Below are 12,351 nucleotides of genomic sequence, written 5' to 3' on the forward strand. Positions count from 1 at the left end.
GAACCTCTTGTCGACCCCTGTTTATTAGTCTAGGTATTCTGACATTGGCCTCTCAATATATATATTCCTTACTCTCGTTTCGTATTAGCAGTATCAGCTTATTCCCAAGATTTAGCACTTTTCACTCAGTTAATACTAGGCAGAAATCCAATCTGCATTTGGATCTCACTTCCTTGACTCTTGTGCAGAAAGTTGTGCTGTATTACTACTACATTAATTTTTAATAAGCTACTACAAGAATTCAAATATCTTAGCAATAATCCAAGCGCTTTCAAATCGAAACTGAAGAGTTTCCTAAAGGGTCACTCCTTCTATTCTGTCGAGGATGTCCTTGAAAAATTAAGCTGATTCCTGTGTTAAATTGTTAATTACGTTTGCATAAACTTATGGCTTGTCTTTTTTGGGTTCATAAACATTTTATTTTATCTGTTATTATTTTTATCTCGTAATTTAATGTAGTGACACGTTCCATAACCTTAGAGATTTGCTCCTCAATTTTGTCCTTTGGAACTACACGTATTAAATAAAATAATCAGTTTTTCGAAGTCATATTTATAAAGATACTAATGGTTGTGATTATGGCAGGTGAAATACTTACTGCGATATGCTTCTTGAATGTTAATCACGCGTATTTATGGCCGACAGATACGTACCTGAAACACATAACAAAGACAAAAGCTGTTAGACATGTTACCTAAAATTGTGTCATTGACTAATTAAGTAGTGGGAAGACGGACGCATTTGAAGGCACTGTTGTAATAATCAGATAAGTTACATTTACGTATCTTCGAGTAAAACACAAAAAACTATCCACCAATTGTGAGAATTTTTGTATCGGCTTTGTCTTTTCCCAACATTTATTTAGTCCATCACCACAACGTAATTACATAACTATACTAAGATTTGTTACGATATTTATTGAATTTTAAAGAAAATAAATTCTCTCTTGCATCAAGGAAAATATTTTAATGAATATGATGTCAAATAAATAAACAAGTAACTAAAGAAACAACATTATTAGCACTTTACAGGTTACTGAATAATGTGGGTAGTGTGGTAATTACAAATACTCGGATACCCTAAAGAGTTCTGTCACACATCACCGTCTTATAAATTTCAATGTCTGAAGCTGGCGCACACTTCTTGAAAAGCTCCAAGACATCTGTACATTTCTCAGCTTTAACGGGTGGAGGCACTTTATAAAATTTTTCCTCAGGAGAAGTAAGTGTAGTTGAGGCTTTCTGAATGACGAAATCATAATGGAACTGGTGTTGAACGGTGCAACGAGCTGATGGCCAAGTGGGACTACGTGGACGATCCTGAATGTCACTGCGGCGAAATACAGACGATGCAGCACATAATCGAGTGTCATATTCATGGTTTTCGGGACAGTTCACTAGAGCATCTGCATAGACTCACGAACTGTGGAATTTTTTGTATTTGTGTTTTAAGTGTTTCTGTTTTATTGTTAATTTTTTTGACAGATCACAACATGTATGTACTGTAGGTTTATAAGTACTGTAATATGTATAACTAAATTTATGATGAATAATGTTTTGTTACGTTTGCATGTTCATTAAGTTTCCCATGCTGAATCTGTATAGTACTGTAAGGCATCTGGTATATCGAACGCAAAATAAATAAATTACAGAGAATTACATGCTTAACATGCTCAACATTTTTGTCAAGTACGTTAGTAACGAAATCGTGTATATCATTTAATACTTCACTTTGCCTTTTTCTCTAAGTCTCATTGTACTTGTAGAAGTAACTGTTACCATGCCAGAAAACTTTGGAAGATTCTACACTGCTTACATAAATTCAATAAAATATAAAAAAAAGCCAATGGTGGCTGCTTAGATACAGTGTAGCAAAGTTTAAAACCTATGATTTGGCCATCTATTTTTCCACAACCACATCAACTGAGTTATGTTAATTGCCAGTAAACCAGCATACTACACAAATGTTCTCGAGTTTATTTCGACAAAATTGGTGTATATAACCAAAGATAAATGTTCTGACGATTTCGGTTCTACGCAAGTATAATGATTTATAATGCTTATAGCAATTGACACTGGCCTAAGGCCGAAATCTAGATTGTGAAACAAAACCTGTTGTGCAGTAAAATGGCGGTTATGTCTTTCAGAAAATTTTCAAAGTATACAATGGTAGCAAAATCTCATTTTCGGCCAAAAGTACCTGGTTATTGCACCAATGCCGTCATTTCTCGATACAGACGAATAATAGCCGCATTTCATTCAGGACTGTCTTTCATACTAGTCCACTGTGTGTAGCCACGCTGCCGGAATGAAGAGACGAAAGTAATGCTGTTGCGGTGTAAGCAGCGCTGACTGTGGTGTCGCCAGAGGGCGAGGCGAGGAATGGCTCGCAGACTGCGGTGTTCATTGAAAGGTGTGCACGCCGGGGCTATCGCGCGGCGGATCTGGCGCATCACTCATACGCGGGCACGCGTCATCTTGATAAAATTGGGAGTTTACGGTGGGCTGCTGCAGTATCTCTGGCAGGCAGCGTTTCTCGTTCTGCTAGCGCGCGCCGCCGCCGCCGCCGCCGTTGCCTTCCTCGTGGGGGAGGCGGGACGCCCTCCAGCCCTACAGTGGCACGTAGCTTCCACTAAGCCTCACTATCGATTCAGCAACATTAAACTACAATAAAAATCTTTATTGCATAATTTAATGGTACTGCCTAATGTGTCGTAGTAATGAGGTCATTCCTGAATGCGCTGTAACTTACGATCGTTGGGAGTGAAGGAAGGAATCAACGATTACGTTAGTTTAGAAGTCTCTGTTGCAAGTGTTTATTATTAATGACGCATTTCGCGCGGTTAGTGCGTTTTCAAATTATCTGTAATTAGTAACCACAATACTGTTATGTAACAGTTTATTCGCGAATCTAAGCACTGGCCAATGGAAAGCTAAGCTAATGGTGAGAAATGAAGTGATTCGCTTGCCTTGAACAGCGGAGGCCACATTAATCATATTTAAAAGCCAATGATATGATGCCATTAAAGCGAAGGCCGCAGTCGTCAAATATAAATATTGGAAAGCCTGAAATGGAAGATGGATAACTCTAAGTTAACAGCGCAAAATTAAAACATTAATAAGACATTAAATCTGTTCGAGCGCAGGACTGAAACCAAAAAAAGAAACTCATCAAAACATCGCAATATGCGTTGCGAAGATAGGTTAAGGATCACAGCCATGAAACACAGTTGTAAACAAATATTGCCTTTAACTTACAGGTTTTCACTGGCCATTTCATTTCAGGCTTTCCTATGTTTACATTTGACGATTGCGGCCTTCGCTTTAAAGCCACTATATCAATAGCTTGTAAACACGACTAATGCTGTCTTCGCTGTTCAAAGTATGTGAATCACTTTACTTCTCGCCTACAGTTTAGCTGTCTCATTGATCGGATCTAGTTAGGTTCGCGAATGAACTGTTATCTAAAAGATTGTTAGTACGAATTACAGATAACCTGAAGATGCGCTAACCACGAGAACGCGTCATTATTAATGAAATAAATTTAGAAAGTGGTGATCATAATTTCGAATTAATTCATCATCTGGTCATTCTAACATATGTGCTACATTTGTGGAATCGTGTGGGGGGGAGAGGGGGGGGGAATACACACATGAGAGGAAAAGGGTGGGGGAGGGTGACAGCTTGAGAGCGGTTGGTAGAAGGACTGGATCAAAACGCGGTATTACACACAAACACAGGAAAATGGGAGTGGCCGTGCGGTTCTAGGCGCTACAGTCAGGGACCGCGCGACCGCTACGGTCGCAGGTTCGAATCCTGCCTCGGGCATGGATGTGTGTGATGTCCTTAGGTTAGTTAGGTTTAAGTAGTTCTAGGTTCTAGGGGACTGATGACCTCAGAAGTTAAGTCCCATAGTGCTCAGAGCCATTTGAACCACAGGAAAATGGCAGGTGCATGTGGCAACTAGAGGGTATAGCGCTTCAAACAGGTTTTCATATCCCTTCCGACGTTTCTTCTAATCCTTGCATATTGGCACATTACCTTCTCGTGATGGGTAACGTTATGTCTGACACTGGACGAATAAGTTGTGCCGAGAACTTGTTATTCCAACTCGTTGGCCATTGAAATGTGAGAACGAGTATGTAACGTTATTTGCACCTTACCGCATGGAAACATCTACGTGAATATCAGGATCGATATCATCTTTCCGATGATATCACTAGAGCCTCATGTACGGCCTACTCATTGCGCAAACCACTGTATAGACATACGTGTACAAAATTCGTGAGTAGTATGTGTGTCCTACGACCGCATACCATCCGCAATCCACTCATATAGCGATGACGAGTCTCCTCCTCCATCGTCGGTAGCCGCGGTGACTAACCATTGGATGAGATTGCGTGCGGCGATGTGGATTAGCTACCACGATAGCGAAGGTAAGCGCAGTGGTCTAGTCACTGTAATGCGGTAAAACTTCGAAGGACAAAAATGTGACGGGAATCAATGTTTACAGAAGAATCTAAAATGCATTTGAAAACCCATTTCATCGGCTATAACCAGACACCTCATGATTAAAATAAACATTATTCTCACTGTCGACTACAAAGACAGAAAAAGATTTTCCACGAGAAGGGACGTTCACACACGGGAAACACAAATGTGGAACTTTCTAGGCAAATCTTAAATTACCTTCAGAAGGACCCACTTTCCTCATATAGCATAACGTCATTATTGAGAATAGATAATACGATCCTAAATGCCTTCAGTTGCATACCAACGAATCTATTGTTAAGAAGCCGTTGTTTAAAATTTGGCGGGTTTTTATGTCATTTCAGTCCTCAATGACTGTACACTGGAAGTAAAGGTTTCCACAACTGATCCTCTAACACGGAACGAACGGGACAATAATTGAAACCAGAATTATCACATTTCCAACAGGCTTTCCATCACAGTAGTAAAACATGGAAAGATATACAAAAGAACAAATATCGAAGACGGCCTAATCCACTTCCTGCCTTAACTTAAACACACTAATTTGTGTTCTTACCTAACAAGGGGAGGGTCTTACATCTGGACTACCGATTTTATTCAAGTTTTGCTAGGACGTTCTATACGGAAAATAAAGAGTTCCTGTGGTGTCACCGCGGCCCGTTAATATACGTCGGACCCGCTTGTCGCCACTATCTGTGATTGCAGACCGATCGCCGCCACACGGCAGGTCTAGTCTAGAGAGACTCCCTAGCACTCGCCTCAGTTGTACAGCCGACTTTGCTAGCGATGGTTCACTGTCTACATGCGCTCTCATTTGCAGAGACGACAGTTCAGCATAGCCTTCAGCTACGGCATTTGCTACGACCTAGCAAGGCGCCATATTCAGTTACTATAATAACTATCTTCAAGAATACATTCTGAGCAGATAATATTGTGAATCACGTACCGTCAAGAGCGACGTTCGTCATTAATGGATTAAAGTTAAGTATCAAACTAATTACGTCCGCTTTCTGAATTCTGACTCCTTGTCATGTTCCAGACCTCACGTCAGTATAGTTCTTCCCTCCTCACCCCAGCCTGTGTGAGCTAAAACGCGTGTATTTCGGCCTCCACTCGTAACACGGTGTTGGCTCTTCAGCTAACACAAAAGTTACATGTTTAAGATTTTTGCTAAACACTCCCTACTTGATGACGGAAATTCATATTTTAGATGCTATGCAGTGCATGATCGTCTAAAACAACATTTTAAAAAATATAATAGGGGTTCCATAGATAATAATGTTCGAGTTATTAACGTTTTTATGTTTTTTATGCTGTAGCTTGTGTACCCAGCATTGTACGTGTTCAGCAGAACGGGGTCGGCGGACGAGTGGTAAGGCATTAGCCTAGGATACTGATGATCCGTGTTCGATTCTTGGTAGAGTTTTTTTTTATTCGATATTTCTTCAATATAACTGATAATATTCTGATACTTGGATTACTTTTTTTTTTGCTTTCTTGAAGAAAAACGTCAGTAGGAGTGATTCATTAATCAAATAAATATATATAATCTACTGACAGATATTCTCATCTTGATACACAACAAAAATAACTCCTAAAGCAAACCACTGCATAATCCTAACTGATCGCCTATCCGTCAGCGTTCTTACAATCAGTGGGGCTGAAACATATCATAGAAATAGCCAAAACAAAAATGTTTCTCGCACCGTGTGCAACACAGAAACAAAATCTTGCCACATTGACATGTTTTCTGGTACACTGTTCGCGGAAAACGTATCTGATTTTCGTTGTTAAAATGCGATCTAACAAATATCAATCTGGATCCGTACCAAGCGTATAAAAACATACCTTGAAAGACACGCGTGGACAAATGGTTATGGATCTATGCATAAATTTTTATTGTATCCATTATATCTTGTAATTCTCTCCTCTGCAGCGATGTTGCTGATTTTGAAGTCGAGCGATAAAATTGTCAGAAAATATAAACGTCACACTGTTGACAAAGAGAGGTACGTTTCGTTCGTATCACTTTCACTGTGCAGGTCTCGTGATCATCATCGCCGGCCTCGGTGGTCTCGCGGTTCTAGGCGTGCAGTCAGGAACCGTGCGACTGCTACGGTCGCAGGTTCGAATCCTGCCTCGGGCATGGATGTGTGTGATGTCCTTAGGTTAGTTAGGTTTAAGTAGTTCTAAGTTCTAGGGGACTAATGACCACAGCAGTTGAGTCCCATAGTGCTCAGAGCCATTTGAACCATTTTGATCATCATCGTCATCATCTTCGTAAGTTCTATCGTAGTGCGTCATGTATTACGAAGAAAATAACTATAAATACATTACATAACCTTATTTGAATATTAGTGAAACCTTCAGAGATTTACTTCAAGAAAAGGAAAGAAGGGTATTCCCAAAACCAGAATACTATCAGATAAACGGAAAAAATTACCCAATGAAAAAAAAGGCCACGATCGAGAATCTAACATGGACCAGTAGATTGGTAGTCAAATATCTTGACCACAAGACCGTCGATCTCGTCCTATTAGATACCGTGAATGTCGTGTACCCAAACTACAACATGAAAACACAAAACTTTAACAACTCTAACATTATGAACTTTCGACCGAAAAATATATTTATAAAAAATGTTTGTTTCCAGACGATCTTCTGTCCTCAGGTTTGATCACGGTTTTTCAGAACCTACGTATAGTTTTTAGCAAATAACCAAAACACTTGTCCATTTTCAATACAAAACGCCTTGCAAAAACTAATGAAAACTGGTGACCCACATCTTAGTCCCTCCCCTTCGAAGTGTATAGCGAGTGTTAACATAGCTAACAAGAATTCAAAACTAAATAGTTCTAACGGAAGTGCCAAGTTTAGTACAATATTAGTTGCATTTGAACATTAATGAAGTTTTAGTACCTCCGCAAGGCAGCATATAGCAGGTTTCTCACATAAATAAATGACGTATGGCCTATGTAGTATACATTCCATTTCTACAGGATGTATAGTTATCCACTGTTTGTACGTCAAAATTAACAGAACCATTAATTAAATAGCTGTAAAACAATACAACTACAATACTGTCGTAATTTCAACAAAAGCAGTGAAGAAAGAAAGGTGACGCTTATATTTCGGAAGTAAAGTAAGCAAGTTACAAAAGTAAACAGTGATATAAACGAAAACACTGAAAGTGTTGAACACACTTAACGCAAGTAAAATGATATAAGAGGCCTTGGGTATTACTGCGCAAATGTGAAACATTAGTAGAAAGCAATAGTAATGAACCTTGATAATTTAATTGATAGATATTAATAAACAGCAAACTGTCCCTTAAGGAAATTTACTTTCGACTGAGTAATGGAAACAAAAAAATTAAAAAATATTCTACAGCTTTTAACATGTTAGTATAAGATGATAATCATCGAAGACTAGAGCTTCTTCAAAGATACCTACATTTTTCTAACAGAGTATTTTGCGGCTTGTTTATTTCTTGCTCCTTTTTAATACAGCTACGTCATTCTTTCATATATTCGCAAATAATGCCTGACCTCCTCAGTATCAAACGTGAATTACGTCTCGTTAATTTTGAATACAAGGTAAACAGAAGGGTACGGCTGGAGAGACATTGGAAGCCGCCCGTAAATACTTCGCTTGCCATTCGAATTAGTTCATTTGTGGCACTTTCACGAACAAAAATATTTAAACGATGAGCACTTTGATGGCTCATTCCTTTGATCTGATAAAAGGCTCGGCAATGTAGTTGCTATACGACGAAAAATGGTAAAGAGAGAGTTGAAACCTACTCAGATTTCACTTCAGTAATATAGGAATCACGGTCGGGATAGCTGGATCTGGATTCAAATAAATTCATTTGGAGAGAATGGTTCAAATGTCTCTGAGCACTATGGGACTTAACATCTATGGTCATCAGTCCCCTAGAACTTAGAACTACTTAAACCTAATTAACCTAAGGACATCACACAACACCCAGCCATCACGAGGCAGAGAAAATCCCTGACCCCGCCGGGAATCGAACCCGGGAACCCGGGCGTGGGAAGCGAGAACGCTAGCGCACGACCACGAGATGCGGGCATTTGGAGAGAGATCTGATGTTTTCCGAAAACTTCAACAGACTGGTAGCAGTGTGGTTAAACATCCATAGCTTCAATAACAATGAAGTTTCACTGCAGACGAGATTAATGCCGCCCGGATATCCGAGGGGTTAGCACACAGCTCCCGGGATTCGGGGAAGCGAGACTGCCCCGGGTCAAATCCGCGAGGCGGATTAACGACGAGGGATGGGCGATTTTCCATATCGAGTTAGCTAGGTTCCGCCTCAGATACACTCTACGCAAAACATTTCGAAGACGTTCTCATACTTATACATGAGATTTATTCTAGACGCAGGCAGATGGTGCACACAGATTTCGTCCCCAGGGGAATGGTGGCGTCTAGAAACCCATTAAGTGACCATCTGTGACTAGCATTGCCTCAACCCATATAACAACGCCAACACCGCAGAAAAAAAGAAGTGGGCGAAAAGATGACGGAAAGGTTAAGTTTGAAGATTATTTCTTATATGTGAAATAGACGATGAGGAAGGAAAGGGATAGGGAGTGTGGGGAACTTGTGACTTTCTGCCGCACAGGGCATTGTGATAATCCAATGCCGAAAGCTGAAAATTTGTTCCGGACCGGGACTCGAACCTATATGCTCCGCTTCTCTATAACAGTTGCCGTAGCCGCTTTCCGGACGCGCTTTCCGTTGTTGACTTATCGCACGCTGCCATGAAGCGTCTCCCGTCCACTAACCCACTACTCGCAAATGATTGATTCTCTTAGGAATTCGAGCAATGCTAACGCATCTACACAGAAACAGACGTCAAGGAACAGTCGCGCTCGTACACGCAATCAATAAAATTTAAAAGTAAAGAACAAGACAACTATAATTTAAAAAAATGCCTTACACGCGCTTCTCACACAACATGATACTTTAGATTTAAGAAAAAACGAAACGGCTTTTGGCTTTTTTTCCCTACTGCTTCCTAGTAAGCAACAGTACCGCTCCGAAGTGGATAAGACCCGTGGTCTTCTGTTGTCCATTAAACATTAATTGTATTTCGCTTATTACCCCCATTTGTCTGCATTCTACTGAACACATCTGTACAACTGCGCAGATGTCTACAGAATACGTTGTGTATTCTGTTTGGAAACAAATTTATTCGATTCACTCGCAGAACCTGATCTTTACTTTTCGCTTCAAACTTTCGTTCAGTACGTCAACGTTTTCTCTCGGGTTTGTTTTTGCGATTGTGTTGGTTGTACGTTAAGAGTGACACACATCTGAATGGATACGTTCACTGATGTAGCGTTGGAAGATACGCATCTCATGTATGGGTTCAAATGGCTCTGAGCACTATGGGACTTAATATCTGTGGTCATCAGTCACCTAGAACTTAGAAATACTTAAACTTAACTAACCTAAGGGCATCACACACATCCATGCCCGAGGCAGGATTCGAACCTGCGACCGTTGCGGTGGCGCGGTTCCAGACTGTAGCGCCTAGAACCGCTTGACCACTGCGGCAGGCTCGATATCTGTGCTCCACAAACCACGTCACCGTTTCTAGGGAGGATACTTTGCGATCCTCTGTAGCTCCTCGCCACCCCCCCCCCCCCTTTGTCGTTCGTCTCGAATGGTTCACGGAAGGGAAGATTGTTGGTAACTGCCTGTCTTCTGTTGAGATATACAAGAGGCGTTCAGTAAGTAACGCAACACTTTTTTTTTTTAGCAGATTGTTTTTGTTTTTCAAGATTCTAAAACACCACATTATTCCCCACTCTTCTGGCTAGAAAACTCTATTTTTCCAACATAATGCCCGTTCAATGTGACAATCTTACCCCACCTTTCTGGGGGGTCTGTATTCCCGCACGGTAGGTACCCCTGTACTGGCTCACGTCGGAGCCAATGTCTTGCTGCATAACTTCCCCATCATCAACGTACTGCTTTCCGCGGAGTGTATCCTTCATTGGGCAAAACAGATGGAAGTAGGAAGGTGCGAGATCCGAGCTGTAGACTGGATGAGGAAGACCAGACCAGTGAAGTTTCGTGAGCTCTTCTCGGGCGCGCAGACTTGTGTGAGCCCTTGCGTTGTAATGGGGAAGTTCGTTTGCATTCTTGTGGCGACGAACATGCTGATGTCGTTTCTTCAGAGTTGATCACTGCACTATGATGGAATTCAAACAGAAAAAAACCCTCCAGAGTCCCAGAAGACCGTCACCCTGACTTTACCGTCTGATGGTGAGGCTTTGAACTTTTTCTTCAGAGGAGCGCTGGTATGGTGCCACTCCATGGATTGCCGTTGTGTTTCCGGTTCGAAGTGATTAACTCATGTTCCATTGCCAGTGACGATGTTCGAGAAAAATTTTCACTCTCAGCCTAGTAACGCACAAGCAGTTCCGCACAGATCGTTGCTCTTTATGGTCTTCTGTAAGGCTGCGAGGAACCCGGTGAGCACACATCTTTGAGTACCCGAACTGGTGGACGAGTGTGTCAGCACTACTAACAGAGACGTCCAGCTCACCAGCGAGGTGTGTGAGATATATATTTGCGTGCGTGAGAGAGAGAGAGAGAGAGAGAGAGAGAGAGAGAGAGAGAGAGAGAGAGATCCGTCGATCACCTTGAGTGAGAGTGTCCGCACGTTCCAACATTGCAGGAGTCACAGCTGCGCGCTGTCGACAGGCACGTGGGAGATGGGACATGTTCGAGCGACCTCGTTACGATAATGACAGACGCCTCGCTCAACGACTCACCGTACTTTTCTTCAATGACATATCTCCGTAGACGTTCTCCAAGTGCCCATGAATATCTGCCATGATTTGATTTTCCGCCGAAAAGAAACTAAGTGAGAGCTCTCTGAAACGCTCCTCTGTTACAGACGACATTCTAAAGGCTACATATAGCGCCGCTACCTACCGAAACTTCATGCAACGTTAGTGGCTGAGGCGGTAATATTCTGCAATGTCTCACAACGAATTCCGCACTTCTTCAATAGAAACTACACTCCTGGAAATGGAAAAAGAACACACTGACACCGGTGTGTCAGACCCACCATACTTGCTCCGGACACTGCGAGAGGGCTGTACAAGCAATGATCACACGCACGGCACAGCGGACACACCAGGAACCGCGGTGTTGGCGCGTCGAATGGCGCTAGCTGCGCAGCATTTGTGCACCGCCGCCGTCAGTGTCAGCCAGTTTGCCGTGGCATACGGAGCTCCATCGCAGTCTTTAACACTGGCAGCATGGCGCGACAGCGTGGACGTGAACCGTATGTGCAGTTGACGGACTTTGAGCAAGGGCGAATAGTGCGCATGCGGGAGGCCGGGTGGACGTACCGCCGAATTGCTCAACACGTGGGGCGTGAGGTCTCCACAATACATCGATGTTGTCGCCAGTGGTCGTCGGAAGGTGCACGTGCACGTCGACCTGGGACCGGACCGCAGCGACGCACGGATGCACGCCAAGACCGTAGGATCCTACGCAGTGCCGTAGGGGACCGCACCGCCACTTCCCAGCAAATTAGGGACACTGTTGCTCCTGGGGTATCGGCGAGGACCATTCGCAACCGTCTCCATGAAGCTGGGCTACGGTCCCGCACACCGTTAGGCCGTCTTCCGCTCACGCCCCAACATCGTGCAGCCCGCCTCCAGTGGTGTCGCGACAGGCGTGAATGGAGGGACGAATGGAGACGTGTCGTCTTCAGCGATGAGAGTCGCTTCTGCCTTGGTGCCAATGATGGTCGTATGCGTGTTTGGCGCCGTGCAGGTGAGCGCCACAATCAGGACTGCATACGACCGAG

At 42.6% G+C, this 12,351-nt stretch overlaps 1 protein-coding gene across 4 annotated transcripts in view; it reads right to left on the minus strand.

Moving 5' to 3' along the window:
- LOC126298970 (calcium uptake protein 3, mitochondrial) overlaps positions 1-12,351 on the minus strand; it is a 613,695-nt gene that overhangs the window by 323,659 nt on the left and 277,685 nt on the right. Inside the window, exon 1 of one of the 4 annotated variants that reach the window (XM_049990591.1) lies at positions 2,200-2,364. The exons of the other annotated variants lie outside the window; for them this stretch is intronic. The gene's annotated coding sequence lies outside the window, so the exon portion shown is untranslated. Of the gene's footprint in view, positions 1-2,199; positions 2,365-12,351 lie in introns of those variants that run through there. 4 annotated transcript variants of the gene reach the window in all.

This window comes from Schistocerca gregaria, chromosome X (assembly GCF_023897955.1).
Source record: "Schistocerca gregaria isolate iqSchGreg1 chromosome X, iqSchGreg1.2, whole genome shotgun sequence".
NCBI lineage: Eukaryota > Metazoa > Arthropoda > Insecta > Orthoptera > Acrididae > Schistocerca > Schistocerca gregaria.